Source organism: Lactuca virosa, chromosome 8 (genome assembly GCF_052849685.1).
Source record: "Lactuca virosa cultivar CGN04683 chromosome 8, Lactuca_virosa_CGN04683_v6, whole genome shotgun sequence".
In the NCBI taxonomy this organism is placed as follows: domain Eukaryota; kingdom Viridiplantae; phylum Streptophyta; class Magnoliopsida; order Asterales; family Asteraceae; genus Lactuca; species Lactuca virosa.
The window spans coordinates 317709158-317729446 of NC_136433.1; the positions used below are offsets into that span (position 1 = coordinate 317709158).

General features: G+C 38.7%; 1 pseudogene; it reads left to right on the forward strand.

The window, feature by feature from the left end:
* Nucleotides 1–9417: 9417 nt before the first annotated feature.
* LOC145131724 (proline-rich receptor-like protein kinase PERK14) lies at nucleotides 9418–10581 on the forward strand (annotated as a pseudogene).
* Nucleotides 10582–20289: the final 9708 nt, after the last annotated feature.

The window sequence follows — 20289 nt, forward strand, 5'->3', positions numbered from 1 at the left end:
GATTTATATTCTATTTGCTTGGAAAATGAATTCATCATTTACGCCATATTATGCATAGGACATAGTATTTGATCATGCTGTAAGCATGTCATAGGATACTAATTGAATACATGGTTAAGTCACTGGATGACTATGAGTACTTTAGAAGAACTAAGAGAATGCATATGAAACAATCTGTTTAGAAAGGATCTTTACGGAAAGATCTACACAAGATGTTAATTTCTAAACAGACATAAATAATTATGAATTATATATGGATTTTTGACTTCATTATGGATTGAAGAGTAAGTTTTGTTGGAATGAGGTCCAAGCAAAACATAATAAAATAATTTACTACAAAATAAGAATACACTACTTTAGAAGTTGAATTCAAATATGATTGGATGAATGGAATCATTGAGAAACTATGTTGATTTCTGCCATTCGAGGATCACATAGAAATCTTTGTGACTTCAAGAGTATACTTAATCGAGCTAAGAGACTCTATGTCATGAAAGAACACCAATCATATCTCCAAGATATTTAACTATACCTAGAGTAAAGTTAAGTATGGAGATGAAAGTATTCACAGAATTCACACAAATTAAATTTTGACAGATCCATTGATAAAGTCATTCTTTTGAGCTAAGTATGAATGGTCACACTTCAGCTATAAGACTTTATTATTCTAGAAATGGATTTTTTATTTGGATTTAGTATTTGGATATTGGAAAATTATAACAACAACTATTAGATAATGTTATGATATATTAGGATATAGTCATCACATTAATACTTGTTGTGTTATATATTAACATGTTTAATCTATGAATAATGTTATTATTCTAAAAGTTCATAGTCGGTTATAATTGTGGGAGCAATTATGAAGTAAGACTAATATGAATTGGATTGGTTGACTTTCACTAGATGAAAGTAGGCAAGAGGTTGTAACCAAGTTTCATAGGTACTTGTCAGAGAACTAGTATTGAAGTAACCCGCATCAAGATCATCTCATGGATCTATCGTGAATGATACTTGATTAAAAGGTACTATCTTTGTATCCTTAACACCTAAGATACATAGTGGGACGTAAGTGTAAGGAGTACTATGCTTTGATAATGGTCAAATGTTGTTCCTTAACCCGGCAGTTATAAAAGCCTTTTTCAGGTATGGTGTGAACTATGCAATAGGCTTATGTAGTCAAAATGGGATTTGTTCCTTTTATGTGTTGAGAGTTAGACATCTAAGGCGCCTTACCAAAAGTTGAACAACTAATGAGATTGATCGCGATCCGAATCTCATGTTCAACATGATGTCTGTAGCAAAGGGATAACTGATAAACTTACCTTATACACCAATTGTAGCTTTGATCTTTTTGGGAATCGGGCGTTGATAGAATGGCACGAACAGTCGTATGGTCTTAGGGCCAGTGAAATGTTGCTAGACGTTCACCACTGTCTATATCAGTCTAATATGAGTCTTGCGCAAGTGGGAGATTGAAAGATCTTGTATGCTCAAGAGTCATATTAAAGTGATATTGCTAAATAACAACAACTTGATACAATTGATTATTTATTACAAATTGATTTTAATAAATATTCAATAAAACTCTTATAATTAAATTGGAAATTATTTATTTCATGGAAATAATAAATTCCATTAGCAAGTAACTTAATATATATCATATGGTATGATTTATAAGTCATGTACAAACTTTTGGACTAGTTGAATCCTTTTGTCTTTTTCCTAAAAGACAAGGTTTATATTTTATAAACGAGTTTATAAAAGTTTGACTTTCTTTCTTCTTCTTTATGCAATTTTCGAGATATGCATAAAAAAAGAAGTGTATGACTTGTCTAATCATGCTTTAAAGGCATGGGATACATGATATGACAATGGGGACAAGATTGCTTAAAGTGCTTAGGACTAATGGTTAATAAATTCACTTTTTGTATATAAATATGAGGCTTGCATATGGCTAGAGTGCTCATTCCTTCTTCTCTTCTCCATGGCCGAGAGCTCTCTAGGAGACTCTCCCTCTCTTCTTTGCTTTGAGTTATTGAAGATTACTTGCATATCTTTTGCCCTCTTGAAGTTTAAATTGGTTATGAACTTCAAGCTTAAGATTTTAAGAGTTTTGGACTAGCATCTACATCAAGTTGAGTCATTGTTGGTGTCTCAAAGGTTCCACATTCTTCATTAACTTCAAAGCCTCCCAAGAGGATCCAAAGAACTACAAAGGTTGTTATTTCTTCACCTCTTCTTTGGTTGGTGTTTTAATCTTTCTATAACTTGCAAGAATATTGTAACATCGTGTTTCGGATCGTCCGTGATTAGGGTTCATGGGCTGCAACCCGGGCATGCAGAAGCCTCGGGGATGCGACGAGTTGCTAGAAGCGTAGGGCTTCTCGTCACCTTTCCATGGATATGACGTTCATTGGAAACGGAGTTATATCGAGGAATCTATGGAAGTTTGAAGTATTGACAAGATAGGTCCCTTATTTGAGAAATGTGGCAGCTGAGTACGCTGGGCATACGTGTGTGTACGCTTAGCGTACTCATGTGCGTGACTTTTAAGCGGAGCCAACTAGTACGTTGGGCGTACTAGGCATAAAGTGAAAACCCTAAATGAGGGGGTGTCCCTATATAAAGAATAAGATGGCCTCATTCCTGGCCACCATCCTCACACAATCAACCCTCTCAAACCCTAAATACTCGTCCATTGAGCTTGTGTTGTCCATTTATGAGCTATTGAGTGATCTTATGTTTCTTTGGAGTGAAGAAGGAGCCTTAAATAAGAAGGAGTGGGATTCCAAGTTTTGGATCTGATCTTATCTGAGTTTGGAGCTTCATCTTGAGGTATAAAGCTCAAAGCTTTCTCACTCTTTTGTTTTGTGCATCATGTTAGACCATTCTTGGGTTTTGGTCCCAAAGTTGCATGCTTTATGAGAAAATGAGCTCCAGAGATTATGATCAGCTCATTTGAGTGTCTTTAGGAGTATAGTGTCATAAAAATCGAGACTTGGACGTTTGAATCAACCCATGCATGAGATATGAGCATTATGAGATATGAATGAGAGTTTTGGGTGTTTGTGACTTTATCAGCCATGCAAAGGCTTAAAGTCACAGACTTTATGGAGTAAGAGCCTATAGGGAGTCCAGATCTGTGATATGAGCTAAGGTCCTTAACGGGTTAAGATCAAGAAACTAAGAAAAGCGATACTGGACATACACCGAGCGTAATCCTAGTACGCCCCACGTATTGGGTTGGTGTCCCCGATTAGATTTCGTGCATGCTTGTGTACACTGAGCGTACCAAGGGAGGTATGCCCCGCGTAACCTTGATGTGGGCTTTTTGGGCTAAATCGTATAATGGGCCTTAAGGGTTGGGCCTGGATCTTTGGGCTTGTGAACTAGAGATTTTGAACAAAGAAATATTATGTATATGTGCCTTGGGCCCTTGTGTTGGGCTTGTCATTTGGACTTGAGAGTTGGGCTTCGGGAGAGCCTATTCATTATTGGGCCTTGGTGGGCCCAATGAGTTTTAGGTTATTGATGGGCTAGTTAGTGAACTACCTTTAGACCTAAAGAGTGAGGATTTGAACTTAGATCTTATTTGGGTAATTGTGGATTTTGGTCCAGTGTTAGAGGCCGGTGCCGCAACAACATCTATAGGAGTTGTTCATCATCCGAGGTGAGTCTTCTCACTATACTTTACCTAGAGTGGTAATATTTGTGTGACCGGAGGGTCTTATGTGCTTATATTGAGTATTGTGATATCTTGCATTATGTCTTGTGATTTATGTTGTGTATTATTCTGAGCTTACTGAGTTAGGACCGGAGGGTCCACCCGAGTTGTAGGACCGAAGGGTCCCACTGAGACACATTGACCGGAGGGTCTTATCTGAGTATGGCCATGAGAGGCTAATGAGACATGTGTGGTATTTTGGGGAACTCGCTAAGCTTCGTGCTTACCGTGTTATGTGATATGTGTTTCAGGTTCTTTTCAGGATCGCGGGAAGGCGCCGGCTTGATTGTACACGCCAGAGAAAGAGGTATGTTTTGAGGATCCTGGATTATTAATCAAACAATTATGGAGTTGTGTTTTGTAAATTAAATAAATGGGATTTTGTGAAATGTGTTATGAGAATTATGTGATTTTAAAATGAAAAAAAATTGTTTGAAAATTTACGGTGTTACAAGTTGGTATCAGAGCCTTGGTTTGAGGGATTCGGATGCACCTTCGGGTATATCTGGACTCAAACTGAGGAATTGAGAAAAAATTTCAAAAGAAATGATTTTTCTAAAACGAGCAAGAGTTTCTAAGAGAAAAACGAGAAGGAGCAGTGTGTACAATCAGCCAAAGCCCGAACGGTGATTTCCTAAAATACCCTTACTTATCTGTGTTATGAGTTATTGCTGAGATATTAGTGATGCATGCTAGAAGATAGGCTAGGTACTTCATATTTTAGGGCTAGAGATGCCTGATTCATGATGCCTTAGCCTATGAATTTTTGCTATCTGTGATGTGCTTTGAGTGTGTGCGGAGTAAGAGTATCCAGCAGGAATCTTTTAGAGAAAACTTTGAGTAGAGGAGTAATCTAGGAGAGATACCTAGATGAGCATTGGAGGAGCCTACTGAGGGAGTAGTTAGATACCCGCAAGAGGTAGGTTTGCTTGAGTTCGGTGATACCTTTTGAGTGTGAGTAAAGCAAGTGGAGTTGTAACCTAGAGTGGTTTTACGTGTTGGTGGAGATTATTCGATGCCCAAATGCTGCTTGATTTGTGCTTTGTGGAACTCTTCATGATGGGAGTCAGCTACTAAGTGAATATGACGATATTCAGGAGGTCAATGGCTGGCATCATAAGGAGTTCTTCAGCAGCTGATGACAGAGAAGTGTGAGAACCTAGGAAGAGCCTAGGGAGTGACTTTAGTCAGAAGAGTACGCTGATAGAGTAGAGTATTCGTTGGGTAGCGACCAGGTATATCAGGATTATTGATCGACAAGGTTGAGCAGCTACTTAGGAAATCTGGGACGATCTGTGTGGAAAGTATGGGTAGATGTGGCAGGTAGTATGGGCCCATACTACTAAAATCAGAGGATCCGTACTCAAAACAGGGAGAATTCCAGAGGTTCTAAGTAGCAGATTGAGAGGTGATAACATGGTTCGAGTACCATGATTCGTAGCATATTGAGAGGTGATCACATGGTTCGAGTACCATGATTCGTGGAGGTTAGTGCTTCTGGTTTTACCAGTTATCCCGTTGTGATTGATTAGACTGTTCACAAATATGATAGAGTGTGGAGCCAGAGGGCCATGTCGAGCGAGTTTCAATGGAGTGTACCTTGAGAGGGAAATAGAATTAGTTTCCGAGAGATTTTATTGGTGAGATGCCAGTTGGAGTCGCAAGACTCAGGGATGAGTATAGATGATGTTTATTGGAGAATCGCGGTCTGAGTTGAGCAATCGACTGATAGATGAGACGCCACCTTTTGTCACGAGAGTTGCGCTGTCCCCATTTCTTGGGAGAAGCAAAAGAGATAACGAGCTTCCAGTTTCAGAGTTTGGAGGTAAACCCCGTGGGGTAGCATAGGGTTGCAACCTTTTCACCAAAGTATTTGGGCAATATGTTTGCTGCGAGGTATTTCTTATACCATGAGAAAGTCATTAGTGGGACTAAGATGGAAGAGAACCAGGAGGTGCCTTATTGAGGGAGGCATACTTTTAGCAGCAGTTCCAGGTGATTAAGAGGAGTATGTCAGGGCGGTGGACCTCGTTGTCTACGTTGTGTATCGACTGTGAGAGTGAGGTCTCTTGCTTTTATGATGATTCCCACGATGGGAGGCTGGTCAAGGAATCAGAGACGAGGTGCGTGATAGTGCATTATTTCCAGATTGGGAGTCAGGACTAATTCGGAACAGTTGGGGTATCCGGCAGTGTGTTGGTCTGAGGCTTCGAGATGACTAGAGTGGTGGTGCATAAGTTGGGTGGGTGTAAGCACCTATCTATGTTGAGTGGGTGTAAGCACCTATCTATGTTGAGTTGCGGATCATGAACTGGTGAACTCAGTGTAGTGATGACTTGATGATGAGATTATGGGGTGATAAGAGAGCAAGTGGATTCGAGTGGGAGTAATCGCTTGGGATTATCAGGAAAAACCATGGAGTGAGCCCATGGTGAGTCAGTGAGTGAGAGAGTGTCGTGATACTACGGGGAGCCGTAGCATTCACTGGATAGCGGGAGAGTGTTGTGGTACTGCGAGGAGCCGTAGTACTCACTAGTCAGCAAGAGAGTGTTGTGGTACTGCGGGGAGCTGTAGCATTCACTGGATAGCGGGAGAGTGTTGTGATACTGCCGGGAGCCGTAGTACTCACTAGTCAGCGAGAGAGTGTTGTGGTACTACGGGGAGCCGTAGTATTCACTGGTTAGCGAGAGAGTCTTGCGATACTACGGGGAGAGTTTTGGAGAGACAGTGTGGGCTATCAGAACTCTTCTGAGTGGTTCCATGTCTGCTATTGAATCACACTCTCGAGTTGAGTTGGGACAATTCACGTATTGAGTAGGCAAGATGAGGTTCCAGATTCGTAGATGGGTTTCATTTTGAGGGGTATTGATCTCAATCTGATGTCTTAGACCGGAGTGGGTCAGTGTCTTTGGTATGGGAAGAACCGCGAGACGCATGGAACCAGTAGGTGGTAGACGACAGAGGTCGGAGGTGAGACGACTTCAGATGGGGTTGTAGTATTTGCTTGGGGTAAAGCGAATTTTGTGACTTGTGTGTCATGATGGGCCGAGATAGTTATTGTGAGAAGGAAGCCGGTAAGTCGTTTTATTGGGTGTGTAGTGGGTAACCTTTGTAGGTTCAACTATTGGGTCGGAGTTGACCTGGTGCTCAGTGTTGGAAGGGACATTTGAGAGGAACTGGGGCTTATGAGTAAGGGTGTCAGAGGATCATTCCGAGCTAGCTTGACCGCTTTCTTGTATCTGAGGACAGAGTTTTGATGATCATTCCTTCAGAAGAGTTCGGATAGCTGTTCAGGCGGTGGGTCCTTAGTGGGATATAACCTTTCCATTCCTTTTGAGTTACGACCGGGATCGATTAGAGAATCAGAATTGGTAGAGTGTTCTTAGAGTCTGTTATTCGATGAGCGATTAACATGATGATATTTTGCGAGGATGGTCTGGCAGGGAGACAGACCACTAGAGTTTTCAAGTTCTGGAGAGATAGATCAAGTACCGCAGCGACAGAAGGGTCTGTCCTTCTTTGGAGCTTTCTTGGTTTGGCGGGTTATTATCGGAGATTCATCCAGGATTCTCCAAGATTGCTATTCCATTGACCCGATTGACCAAGAAGTTGGTGACATTCCGTTGGGGGCCTGAGCAGTAGGCAACTTTCGGGACTCTCAGACAGCGGTTGTGTGAGGCACCAATTCTGACCTTGCCGGAGGGCGTAGATGATTTCGTGGTTTACTGTGATGCTTCGATCATGGGTTTGGGTGTAATATTGATGCAGCGGGGTCATGTGATTGCGTACACTTCCAGGCACCTGAAGCCTGATGGAGCGAATTACCCGACGCACGATTTGGAGTTGGGGGCCGTTGTTTTTGCCCTCAAGATTTGGCGGCACTACCTCTACCGGGTTCGTTGTACCATTTACACGGACCACAAGAGCTTGAGGTATTTGATGGACCAGCCGAATCTAAATATGAGGCAGTGTCGTTGGTTGTATGTGGTGAAGGACTATGACTGTGAGATCCTCTACCACCCGGGGAAGGCCAATGTGGTGACCGGTGCTCTCAGCCGCAAGGCGGTCGCGGCTCCGATTCAGGATATATGCCTGAGGATGACAGTGATTACTCCGTTGCTGGAACGGATTCGGGAGGCTCAGGCCAAGGGTATGAAAGAGGAGCGTCGGAAGTGTGAACGAATTATAGGTCAGGTGACTTCATTTGATTATGGTAGCCATGGGTTCCTTACTGGGGCGGTGTACGCCAGGTTTTGATGGAGGAGTGATACAAATTGAGTATGGCTGGGCCCAAATACTATTAAAGCAAAAGTCTTATAGGGTTTGTCTAGAAGGCCCAATAAAGGGTAAAATAGGAAATTCACCTGGGTTTTCTAGGATTATAATAAATAGAGAGAAAGGTCACAATACGGGATGTCTGGAAATTTGATAGTGTAATACTTTTGTATTGGCTCTTAAGCTTTCGACTTTAGAGAGAGGGAGATTTCCCTGGGCAATCTTTTAGATTGTGTTATCGTTTAATCAATTAGTTCAATTTCATATTCGTCTTCCTTACAATATCTTCTTTGTTTCTGTTGATTCATTAAACCCTAATTTCTATTCCTCATAATTGGTCCGACCTGCTACGACCTGCCTTTGTTTCACCATGTTTGATTTCAATGAGTTTCACAAAATGATGGCTCGTGAACAGGAAGAAGAAATAGCATTCCGAAAAGCGATGTTGACTTGGATGAAGCAACAGGATCCTGAGTTTTTCTCTGATGTTAGCAATTTTCCAGATTCGATTGTGAAGTTACTAGAACCGGTTGTCGATGATGCTTCTAGGGATACATTGCCGGCATCTCCAATGGTTTTGGGTGACGATGATCATGACTGCAGCGACACATCACCACTGTTTGATGAAGATGAAGTACTATCGGTGGTTTACGAGTCGGAATTGGAATTCAAAACGCCACCACCATTTCTACCACCACCACTACCACTAACGACGGTTGAAGAGACGTCTGACATAGCAAGCGATTTCCAATCTCATCCTCCTGATGTAGTTCTAGTTGCGTCGATGGGTTTGCTCTGGGTGGATAAGAAGATCAAGCTACCAGAGTTCTATGGATTTGACTCTCATCAGAAAGGAAAATCGTATTTCAACATTCCAAGTACTCCTCTTCATCGTATTACCCAGATTTCTAAATCTGTCACATGGGATCAATTTCAATTTGACTTGCTACAATGTTTTATCAGGTTTCAAATCCAAAATCCGTATACCCCATCGTTTCAAGGAAAGCAAAATTCATTTTTTCTTGCATCATGTCCATTTGGGAGTGATTTCCTAGCAACGGCTCAGTTCATTAAGTGTTGATCTGGGTATTCGACCTCTCCCACAGACAGAATGGGAAGAACGAAGGAAAAAAGGGTTACGTTTTTGTGGTGGGAAACAATTGGGTCCTGAACTACAACAGGCAGATCAAGGGCAGTACAGTATAGTCAATTGGGTCATATTGGATAAAAAATGGAAACAAGAACTTACACATTGTATGGAGGAAATACGATGCAACTTGGTGGTGATGAAAGGTTCAGAACCAAAAATACGTAGACTCAATCTGGGACAATCTGATGACCCTCGAACACCCTTCTTTTCAGGAGTTTCCTCATCAGGACTTATCAAATTACAAAACAAGATACTCAGCAACTAAAATGATCCTCCTACCCCAATGAATTCATATGGTGATAGAATTATATCCCTTTCACTAGTACCAGACTCATATGCCAGATATTGTGATCAAGATACTTATAATTCTGGAATAAGAGAAGCAGTTTCTTTAGGTAGAACTTCATCACTACAAATTCAATTGTGTACCCCTATTCAATACCAAGCTCTTGCCATGGTCAATATTTCGAGACAATTTTATTACAGTGAGCTTCAAGAATCCATATATGGGTTTTCAAATTCGAGCTTTATAGCAGAAGGGGACTTATAGGTTGTTCATACAAGGATGTTAAAAGATGGGACAATTGTTGCAATCAAACAATCAAGGATTTATGGGTCTAATAATGATGTTGATTTATATAAGGAGGTGAGAATATTAAGTTGTGCACAACATATAAATGTTGTGTTGTTAGCTGGGTTTGGTGTTGAAGGGAATCAAAGGTTGTTAGTTTTTAAGTATATGTGCAATGGCTCCTTAGACACTCATTTACATGTAAACAAGGGAACACACTTGGACTGGTCATCACGTTTGATAATAGCAATTGGAACAACAACAAGATTATGGTACCTTCATGAAGATTACAGGTTGGGGTGTATAGTTCACAAAGACATACAACTTAAAAAAAAATTCTTAACCTGTGATTACAAGCCTTTGGTTGCTAATTTTGGCCCCATTAGCTTCCCCTCTGAACAAGACACGTGCAATGTTGGAGGACGGGTCTTTGAAATTTCAGGGTATCAAGCACCAGAACACTTCACTAGAGAACCAATAGCCGAAAAAGTTGACATATACACTTTTGGATTAGTATTGCTGGAGCTAATCATTTAAATAAGAATCAGGGAACTACAAGGGGACAAGGCACACAAATTTTGGCATAATATTTATGCATCACAAGAAATGGAATTGGTACATCTTTTAGCTGATAAGCATAAATTGCTTAAAAAGGAAATCAGATATTTCTTTGAAGTTTTGCTATCAGAACCGAAATTAAGTGCTTCAGATTGGAGGATTCCCATCATTTTTCTTGTTTCCTGTTCTATCTTTGCTCGCTGGGTACAAGTTGATTGGTGGTTAACTTGGTGGAAAGGGCGATTGGCTGAAAAAGGCTACAGGGAAGGAAGCATGGGCAATTCAGATCCAGTTTCTTGAAACAAGTCTTGAGGACAAGACTTTTTGGAAGGCAGGAGTAATGATACGAATTGAGTATGGTTGGGCCCAAATACTATTAAAGCAAAAGTCTTATAGGGTTTGTATAGAAGGCCCAATAAAGGGTAAAATAGGAAATTCACCTGGGTTTGCTAGGATTATAATAAATAGAGAGAAAGGTCACAGTAGGGGATGTCTGGAAATTTGATAGTGTAATACTTTTTATTGGCTCTTAAGCTTTCGGCTTTAGAGAGAGGGAGATTTCCCTGGGCAATCTTTTAGATTGTGTTATCGTTTAATCAATTAGTTCAATTTCATCTTCGTCTTCCTTACAATCTCTTCTTTGTTTCTGTTGATTCATTAAACCCTAATTTTTATTCCTCATCAAGGAGGCTCACAAGTCAAGATTTTCCATTCATCCCGGGGAAACGAAGATGTATCGGGATCTTCTCCCTGATTATTGGTGGCCCTGCATGAAGCGGGACCAAGCTTGGTGTGTGGAGAGATGCTTGACTTGCACAAAAGTCAAGGCCGAGCACCAGCGACCTCACGACAAGATGCAGACGTTGGAGGTTCCCGTGTGGAAATGGGAAGACATCACTATGGATTTCATCACAAAGCTTTCCAGGATCGCACGTGGAGTGGATTCAATTTGGGTCATTGTGGATCGGTTGACCAAGAGTGCTCATTTCATCCCGATCCAGGAGAATATATCGGCTGAGAAGCTAGCCGAGATCTACGTACGCGAGGTGGTGGCACGCCATGGAGTGTCGGTTTCGGTTGTGTCAGACCGAGATGTTCGTTCACTTCCAGATTTTGGAAGAGGTTTCATGATGAGATAGGTACTCGTCTTCACTTCAGTACAACTTTTCACCCTCAGATGGATGGGCAGAGCGAGAGGACGATTCAGACTCTAAATGATATGTTGTGTGCGTGTGTATTAGGCTTTGGAGGGAGTATGGATACGTATCTTCCGTTAGCGGAATTTTCGTATAACAACAGCTATCACGCTAGCATAGACCGACCTCTCTTCGAGATGCTCTACGGGAGGAAGTGTAGGCCCCCAATCTTTTGGTGCGAGGTCGGTCAGAGAGTCATGAGGAGTACTGAGGTGGTACTCAAGACCATTGAGAAGATCCAGAAGGTTCGGAGCAGGATCCAGACTGCTCAGAGTCGGCAGAAAATCTATGCTGACAAGCACCGGTCAGACTTAGAGTTTCAGGTGGGCGACATGGTTCTCCTGAAGGTGTCACCTTGGAATAGTGTCATCCGATTTAGGAAGTGGGGCAAGCTGGGTCCCAGGTACATCAGTCTGTTCAGGGTTTTGGCTCGGGTGGGCCGGGTTGCGTATCGACTAGATCTGCCAGCCGAGCTTAGTCAAATCCACAGTACTTTTCATGTCTCCCAGCTGCGGAAGTGCTTAGTGGACGATTCCACAGTCGTGCCTTTAGAGGATATTCAGGTGGACGAACGTCTAAACTACATTGAGAGACCGATAGCGATTCTCAATCAAAAGACGAAAACCTTGAGGAACAAGGTTGTACAATTGGTGAAGGTGCAGTGGATGCACCGCAAGGGTTCGGAATGGAAATGGGAGCCCGATGAGGAAATGAGGGAGCATTACCCCGAATTGTTCGAGGCGACGGACTTCAAGGATGAAGTCTGATTCAAGTGTGGGAGAATTGTAATGCTCGGTAATTCACCAAGGTATTATTTATGTATTGGATTCATTATTTTATATTTATTGGGCTTAGATCCATTTGATCCTTGCAAAGTAGGCTTAAGGGGTGCCGTACGCTGGGCGTACCACCCTATGTATGCGCAGCATATTGATGTAAGTTGATCGCGCATGCCATGCACGTACACATAGCGTACTGAAGTGTACGCGCAACATACATGTGCAGTCCCCAAAACCCTAAATTTAGGGTTTGATCCCTATACAAAGAACATTATGCCCTAAAGTCCAGCCTCCCTCTCCCCTTAAGCTACTCCCACGAAACCCTAATCCATATTTGTGTGTTCTTGTGTTTGGAAGGCCTCTTGAGTGCATTTTTAGTGTGTTGATCCATTCTCCAAGGAAGTGAAGAACAAAGCAAGGTGGTGGTCCAAAGGAGGAGTTGCAGATCTGGGATTGTTGCTTCATTTCAGACCTTTTCAAGGTATAAAGTCTTGAACTTGCTCTATGAATGCTTAGATCTTTTGAGTTGAGTTTTTGGACCTCTTTGGTCCAAAGATTGAAGCTTTATGGTTTTAGATCGTTTTCTAAGCTTAGGGTTGCCACCCTTGGAGTTATTTGAGTCCTTAAGTCAGAAACTTGCTACCTTTGAGGCTTTGAAGCATCCATGTATGAGTATTGGTCACTTTTATGGAAGTAGGTTGTCATATTCAAGGTTTGGGCCCATTTGGGGCATGCAAGCCACCAAGTGGTCGACTTTATGGGTTTAGACATTTCATTGGACTTAGATTTCTGACTGGAAGCCCGAGGTCTTAAGGACTAAAGAGCTTTTTGGATTATGGCTTCACAGGAAGGTACGTTGGGCGTACAAACTCGTACGCACAGCGTACAAGCCATACAGCCTGTACGCTTAGCGTACAGATGAGTACGCCTTGCATACTCACTAGATTTGGGCTTTGCATTATTTGGGCTTTGATTTGGGCCATTTTCATGGGCTGGTGCCTTGGTCCTTAGTGGGCCGTCCAGAATTGAACCCTTGGACTAGAGAAGCATTATTGGGCCTTTGGCTAAGGTCCATGTAAAGGGATTGGGCCCAAATGGAAATTAGGCCATATATTGGGCATTGTTGGACTGTGTAACTATTAGGCCATACGTTGTGATTTAGGGTTCCATTATTGGACCAAGTTATGATAAGGGTAAAATAGTCTTTCACCCAAATATGGATTTTGATTAAGGGTGAAGACCCAAAGTGCTAACCAACTTATACTTGGTAATTGATAGCTCGGGAAGCGGTAGAGCCAGCAGACAGGGATCATTCTTTTCTTTCAGCTATTCGAGGTGAGTTACCTTCCCAGTAGTAGTGGGTCTAAGGCACCAAGGCCGGCCCACTAGTAGGAGTTGTAGTTAGATGATTGTCTTTGTGATAATTGTCTGGTATGCCACTATCTGTTATGATTTATGTGCTGGTATGCTATGATATTATGTGGTAGTGGTAGGGGTTGAAATAGACCCCGTATCCGGTTGATAAGACCGAAGGGGTAGGTCAAGCACCCAGATATGCCTGACAGTATGTTTATGTGTGATTATGTATGTTGTTATGTGGTAGTGGTAGGGGGCGAAATGGACCTCGTAACCGGTTGAAAGAGACCAAAGGGGTAGGGATCACCCATATATGCTAGGCAGTTACCGGTTGAAAGAGACCGAAGGGGTAGGCCATCACCCTAATATGCTAGGCAGTACCTGTTGAAAGAGACCGCAGGGGTAGGCCAGCACCCGGATATGTTAGGCAGTATGTTTATTGTATGGTATGTGGTATGATGGGGGGGGGGGGAACTCACTAAGCTTCATGCTTACGGTTTTTAGTTTTTGTTTCAGGTACTTCTTCTTCGAAAGGAAAGGAGCCGACATGATCGCAACGCATCACACTATGATTTTCCACACATGAGATCTTTGGGAGTTATACTTTGATGATTGTTTTCTTATGACATGTTTTGGTTATTGAGATCTTGGTTTTTGATTTTGATATGGGATGACAGTATTGATGTTTTTAGATTATCGTTTTTATGAATTACTTAATTAAAAACAAAATTTTTAGTCCTAAATTTTGGGATGTTACAAGTTTGTATCAGATCCCTGGTTTGAGGGATTCAGACACATTCTCGGGTGTGTCTGGACTCAAATCTAGGGTTTGAAGGATTTTTACAAGAAAAATAGATTTTCTAAAAATAAAGTTAAGGGTTTTGATAAAGAACAAGGGGTGTGATGGGTGCAATCAGCCGAGCTCAAGTAAGTTTTCCCCAAGATACCCATACATGTTATATTATGATATGAAGTGTGAATATGTGAACTGCATGCTATATTAGGACTAAGGATCTAGGAAGGATGCCTTGTATGCCTACTGTATGTGCTTATTGAAATTCATGCTAGATTAGGGCTAAGGATCTAGGAAGGATGCCTTGTATGCCTACTGTATGTGCTTACTGAACTGCATGCTAGTACTGAATAGTCAGCGATATGATGGCTTGTTTAGGATATGCCTAGTTTTGGTTACTCAATGCTCGAATGATGCTTGCTTTGTGCTTTTAGGGGTTCTAGTTATATTTAATTAACTAGTAAACAAATACGTTAAGTTACATATTACAAGGACTAAATAATTTTAGAAGGTTAGGTCTAGCCCTATTTCGCAACTCTTGTCTGAGTCCAACCGTTGTAGGGTAGGACCTCTCATTCGAAGAATTATATGATCTTAGTAATATGTAATGGTATTCGCGAGCTAGTTAGGGAGAGATAGCAAGGACTTCATATGCAACTGATGGCAGAGAGTGGGTCGGAGATTACCCTTGGGAAAGGCTAGGATGAGATTAGTGTAGAGAGCAGTAATAGTGAAAGGGACTTGGTGAAGTCAAGGCAATCCTTGAGGAAAGTACGGATAGATGTGGAAGGTAGCATGGGCCCGCACTACTGAAAGCAGAGGATCCGTACTCAAGTCAAGGAGAATTGAGATTAAACCAGGGAACTTGTAGTGTGCGTGAGGTCTCTCAATATTATGTATGACTCTGACGATTGTGTGGTTTGTTTCAGAATGGTGATGACACGTCATGGAGCAGGGGGCTCAGGATCTGGGTCTAGTTCGGGTATAGGTTACGAGCCGATTGATGATGGATTGCGCGAGTTCATTGCATCCTAGATTACGAGAGGCATCCTTGAGTCGACCCCAATGATTTTCAGGTCGATCAAGGAGGGTATCAGTGAGCTGATTGAGGATCGCCTTAGGGCATTCAGGAGTGACATGGCTCCTAGCCAGTCTGGGACTCATACGCTCTCCTTCAAGGATTTCAGGGGATGCAGAGCACCAGACTTCTGCGGGGTGAAAGACCCCATCGTGGCTAGACGATAAATTGCAGACATTGAGTCTGCACAGTTGACAAGCTTCTGTCATGAGGGTTCGAAGGTTAGGTTTGTTGCTGGTTGTTTGAGGGAGCGAGCTAGAGACTGGTGGGAGGCAGTCCGTGATACTGTGGAAGCCCCATCCATTGAGGCTGTGAACTGGTCGAATTTTGTGACCAGATTCCGAGCAGAATTTGCGGGCTATGGATGTTCAGCAGCTAGCCAGGGAGTTTTTGGATATGAGACAGACTACGGAGACAGTGGCAGAGTTTACCAACAAGTTCAGGGAGAGGGCGTTTTTGGTGCCTCAGTACGCGGGTGATGTGGAGATGAAGAAAACCCGGTACCATGATATGTTGAGAGCTGACATTCAGAAATATGTCAGCTACTCGGCGTGCCCGACCTTGGATGATATGAAAACCAGGGCACGAGAGAGGGATATTGATATAAAGCACATCAGGAAGAGGAAGGCGGAGACTGGGCAGACGACCGGGGTTTCTGTTGGATTTGGTGTCTAAGCCCATAACTATAACTGGGATGTACTTGACCTGATTGTAGCATGGTCCTTTTGGGTTCCCTTCACCAGTGCAATTTGATAGGATGGACTTTTGAGAATTAATTTATTTATGGTTTATTAATATATTACAAGTATAATATATTAATATGAAATTATTTAATTAGTATCGATCAAGAACTAGTTTGGAATTAATTTTGTGGTCAAAAGAGACTAATTAAATATATGGGGATTGATTATGATTCTTGTGGTGTGGGCCAATGATCCATGATTGTATAGATGGACTAATCCAATGAGATAATCCATGGATAGTCCATGGAGGTTAAATCCATGGAGCATGAGAATGTGGAAAGTCATGGGTCATTAGGGTTTACAAAGTGTAACCCTAGCATGTGCAACACTATAAATAGAAGCTTCTTGAACCAAAATCGGATATACCTTCTTTTGAGTTAAGTAACTTATTCTCTTAAGCCACCTTTTGCATATTGGTGTTTGTGAACCATTAGAGGCATCACACTTGAGGTGATCAAGCTTTCAAAGGTCAAGAACTACAAGTCCTTCTAAGAGGTAAGCCATCTAACTAGTTGTATTGTTCATTTGGCAATTTGTATGCTAGTTAGGACAAGGCTTTGGAAAAATGAAAATATGCATGTATAATTAGAGAAAACATAGATCCAAAGCATTTAGGGTTGCATGTGCACCATAGGAGTGTTATAGTGCTCAAAACCCAACAGTGGTATTAGAGCCTAGGATTGTTTTATATTATATTTGATGCTTGCTAATTTTTCAAAGCTGAAAAAGTCGATTTTCTGCCTTCTGACTGATGAACTCGCCGAGTCCACTGGCTGACTCGACGAGTCCACCCAGTAATAGACCAACTCGACGAGTCCAGTTCATGCACTCGCCAAGTTGGTGCTCCTGTGTGCAGAATTTCGAGTTCTTGGCCACAATTGGATTAGGATCATTACCCCAAACTGTTTTTTGAACCATGAAATCTGTTTTTTGATATGGTAATAATCACGCCTATCCAATTTAAAGATAATTGTCATAATTTCCAGATTTGTATTAGTTTATATGATTAGGCTAATTTCTTGAGATTGTTGATATGAATTATCTTGTTTTTATGAGTTTAACTAGACGAATTATCGCGCGTTGCGCAACGTATGTTAAAAATATATTGTTAAAATATTAAAAAATATATGTTTAAAATGGTTATGTTATTCACAATAACTTTGACATAATATTATTCATTGACATCAACCCTCCTTCCTCATTAATAAAATTAAATATAATTATTTAGTTAATATTATTTTTAACAATTGTTATGATTGATTAATTTAATTTTTTTACTTATGTGATTATTTTCTAATTTCAATAATGATGTTCATTTAAAATACAATTTATTTGTTGTTAACGTTATGTAAATTATAAATTGATGTTATTATCATTTAAAATTATTGTTCTTGAGTTTTAAACCACTTATTATTATTATTAATAAGTAAAGAAGACTTTTCAGAAACACTTAATATTACTATTAAAATGTGAAACATACACTAAATAATAAATTGATAAGATAGACAATTTGCATTTCAAAAGAGACTTGCATGGATAATATGGCATATCCATGATTTTTATAATTTGATTTTATTATTTATAATTATTGTTCATTAATTTTAAAACCACTTATTATTATCAATAAATGAAAGAAAACTTTTAAAAGACACTTATTATTATAATTAAAATGTTAAACATATATTAAAATATAAAGTGATAAGATAGACAATTTGCATTTTAAAAGAGACTTGCATGGATACTATGGATAATATCGCATATCCATGATTTTTAATTAATTATTGTTTTGAAGCAACACAAACATACAAACATATATACAATATTTAATTAAATATTATCTATATCACTTTCCATAACATATGATCGATAACATGAATCTAATATAATTTACATTAAAGTTTCAACCATAACATACAATGATTGTCTTAAAAAAAATACTTAAACCAAGAAAAATATAAAAAAAAGAATTAGTATATAACAAACTTATAAATTAAAAAAATTAGCATAATAACATGGCTCGAAAACTCATCCAAAACCCTCAAACCAACACAAAACCTTTAAACTTGTTTTCTTTGTGAATTTTGTATGTGATATGTATTTGTGTGTCTACTCAAAGAGATTGATATTTTTATAGTAGAATATCCATTAAATGCTTATTAAGCATATTATATAATTTATAAAACATTTTAATGGTTAATCATTATTAAGAGACTTTTAAGTGGTATTCATTCAAATAGGAGGTTTCAAATGAATATGGGTTGAGTAAAAATGTCTCTATTATAAGATACTATGCGAATGCCCGCGCGTTGCGCAGAAACACCTATATGGTTGAAGTCTTTACAAATATATGTTTTTTTTAAAATATAACAATAACGTTGTTGTTAAATTTGATATAATAATTCATATACTAAATTGATATAATATATTGATTATTTTGAATTATATGCTAATATATACATCTATTATAACTGCATAATCTCAATCGTTTGAATGATTTCTACCCGCGAGTTACACATGAATAAAATTAAATATAATATATGGTTTAATCTTATTTATAGTTGTTGTTATTGTTAATTAATTTTTTAAAATTTATTTGCTTATTGTTTTTAATTTCTATCATTATAATTATTTAAAACATCAAACATTGTTTTTTGATTTTAAAGGTAACAATACAATCATTTATATAGAGTTAGTTTTAACTATTGTTATTGTAAGTTATTTTAAGCTACTTATTTGAAAACTTTTAACGATTATAAAAATATATTTAGGAAATATTTTAGTTAAACTGAGATTACAATTTAGTTTTTTCATTTATCACTACAATTTATCACTTTTAAATATTTACAAAATATTCTTTGGTTTTTTAAGTGGAATTGAAATTTATATGTAAGTTGACACTGTAATGTTATATTTAAATTAAAAATTTAAGTATTTTGTCCAAACTGTTCAAAAGTTGTAGCTTTAAACTGATAATGGTTTACATACAACAACATTTTAAATATAATAAATTAAGCATAACATGTTAAAAGTTAAAGACATAACTTTATAAGTAGAAATAAAGATATTATTTTAAAATTGAAATTTAGTTTATTTTTATTACACTTTAGGTTTGATATTTATTTAACTTTATTAACTAACTTATAATCATTATTAGAAAGATACTACAATTTATCACTTTTAACTATTTGAAAAATATTTTTTGGGTTGTTTAAGTTAAACTAAAATTTATATTTAAGTTGACTCTATAATGTTATATTAAAATTAATAATTTAAGTATTTTATACAAATTGTTCCAAAATTGTATCTTTAAAATGATAATGGTTTACATCCAATAATATATTAAAACTAATAAATAAAGTATAATATGTTAAAAGTTAAAAAACATCACTTAATAAGTAGAAGCAAATATATTATTTTAATATTGAAATTTAGTTTATATATGATTACAATTTAGGTTTGATATTTATTTAACCTTATTAACCAACTTATAATTATTATTAGAAAGAAATTGAAAAGTCAAGGGAGTTTCAAATGAATGTGGTTAAAGGAAAAATGCATGGGAGTTTCAAATGAATGTGGTGAAAGGAAAAATGTTTACTTTATAATATAGTATGATATGATATGATATGATATGATATGCCTAGATCATGGATGAATTATTTGATTATCGTGTTAATTAAAATAATGATCTAAATGCCTTTAATGGACTCCATAGCTTGTCCTCGAGTTATGGAAAATGAAGAGTCTTTTCTTTAAAATTGCATTAAACTCATAAGTTATGAATAGGAAGAGTTTTGACAAGTTTCAAAACTTGCCCTCAAGTTTTGGAATTTGTAAAGTCACCCTAATGAAACTTTAATTCCAAACCCTGGAGTTTTAAAAGTTAAAATTCAACCCTTATACTTTATAATATTATAAGTTTAATAATATATATATATATATATATATATATATATATATATATATATATATATATATATATATATATATATATATATATATATATATATATATATATATATATAAGACAAGTCGGTCTTACCGTTAGTAGGCCTCATTCACG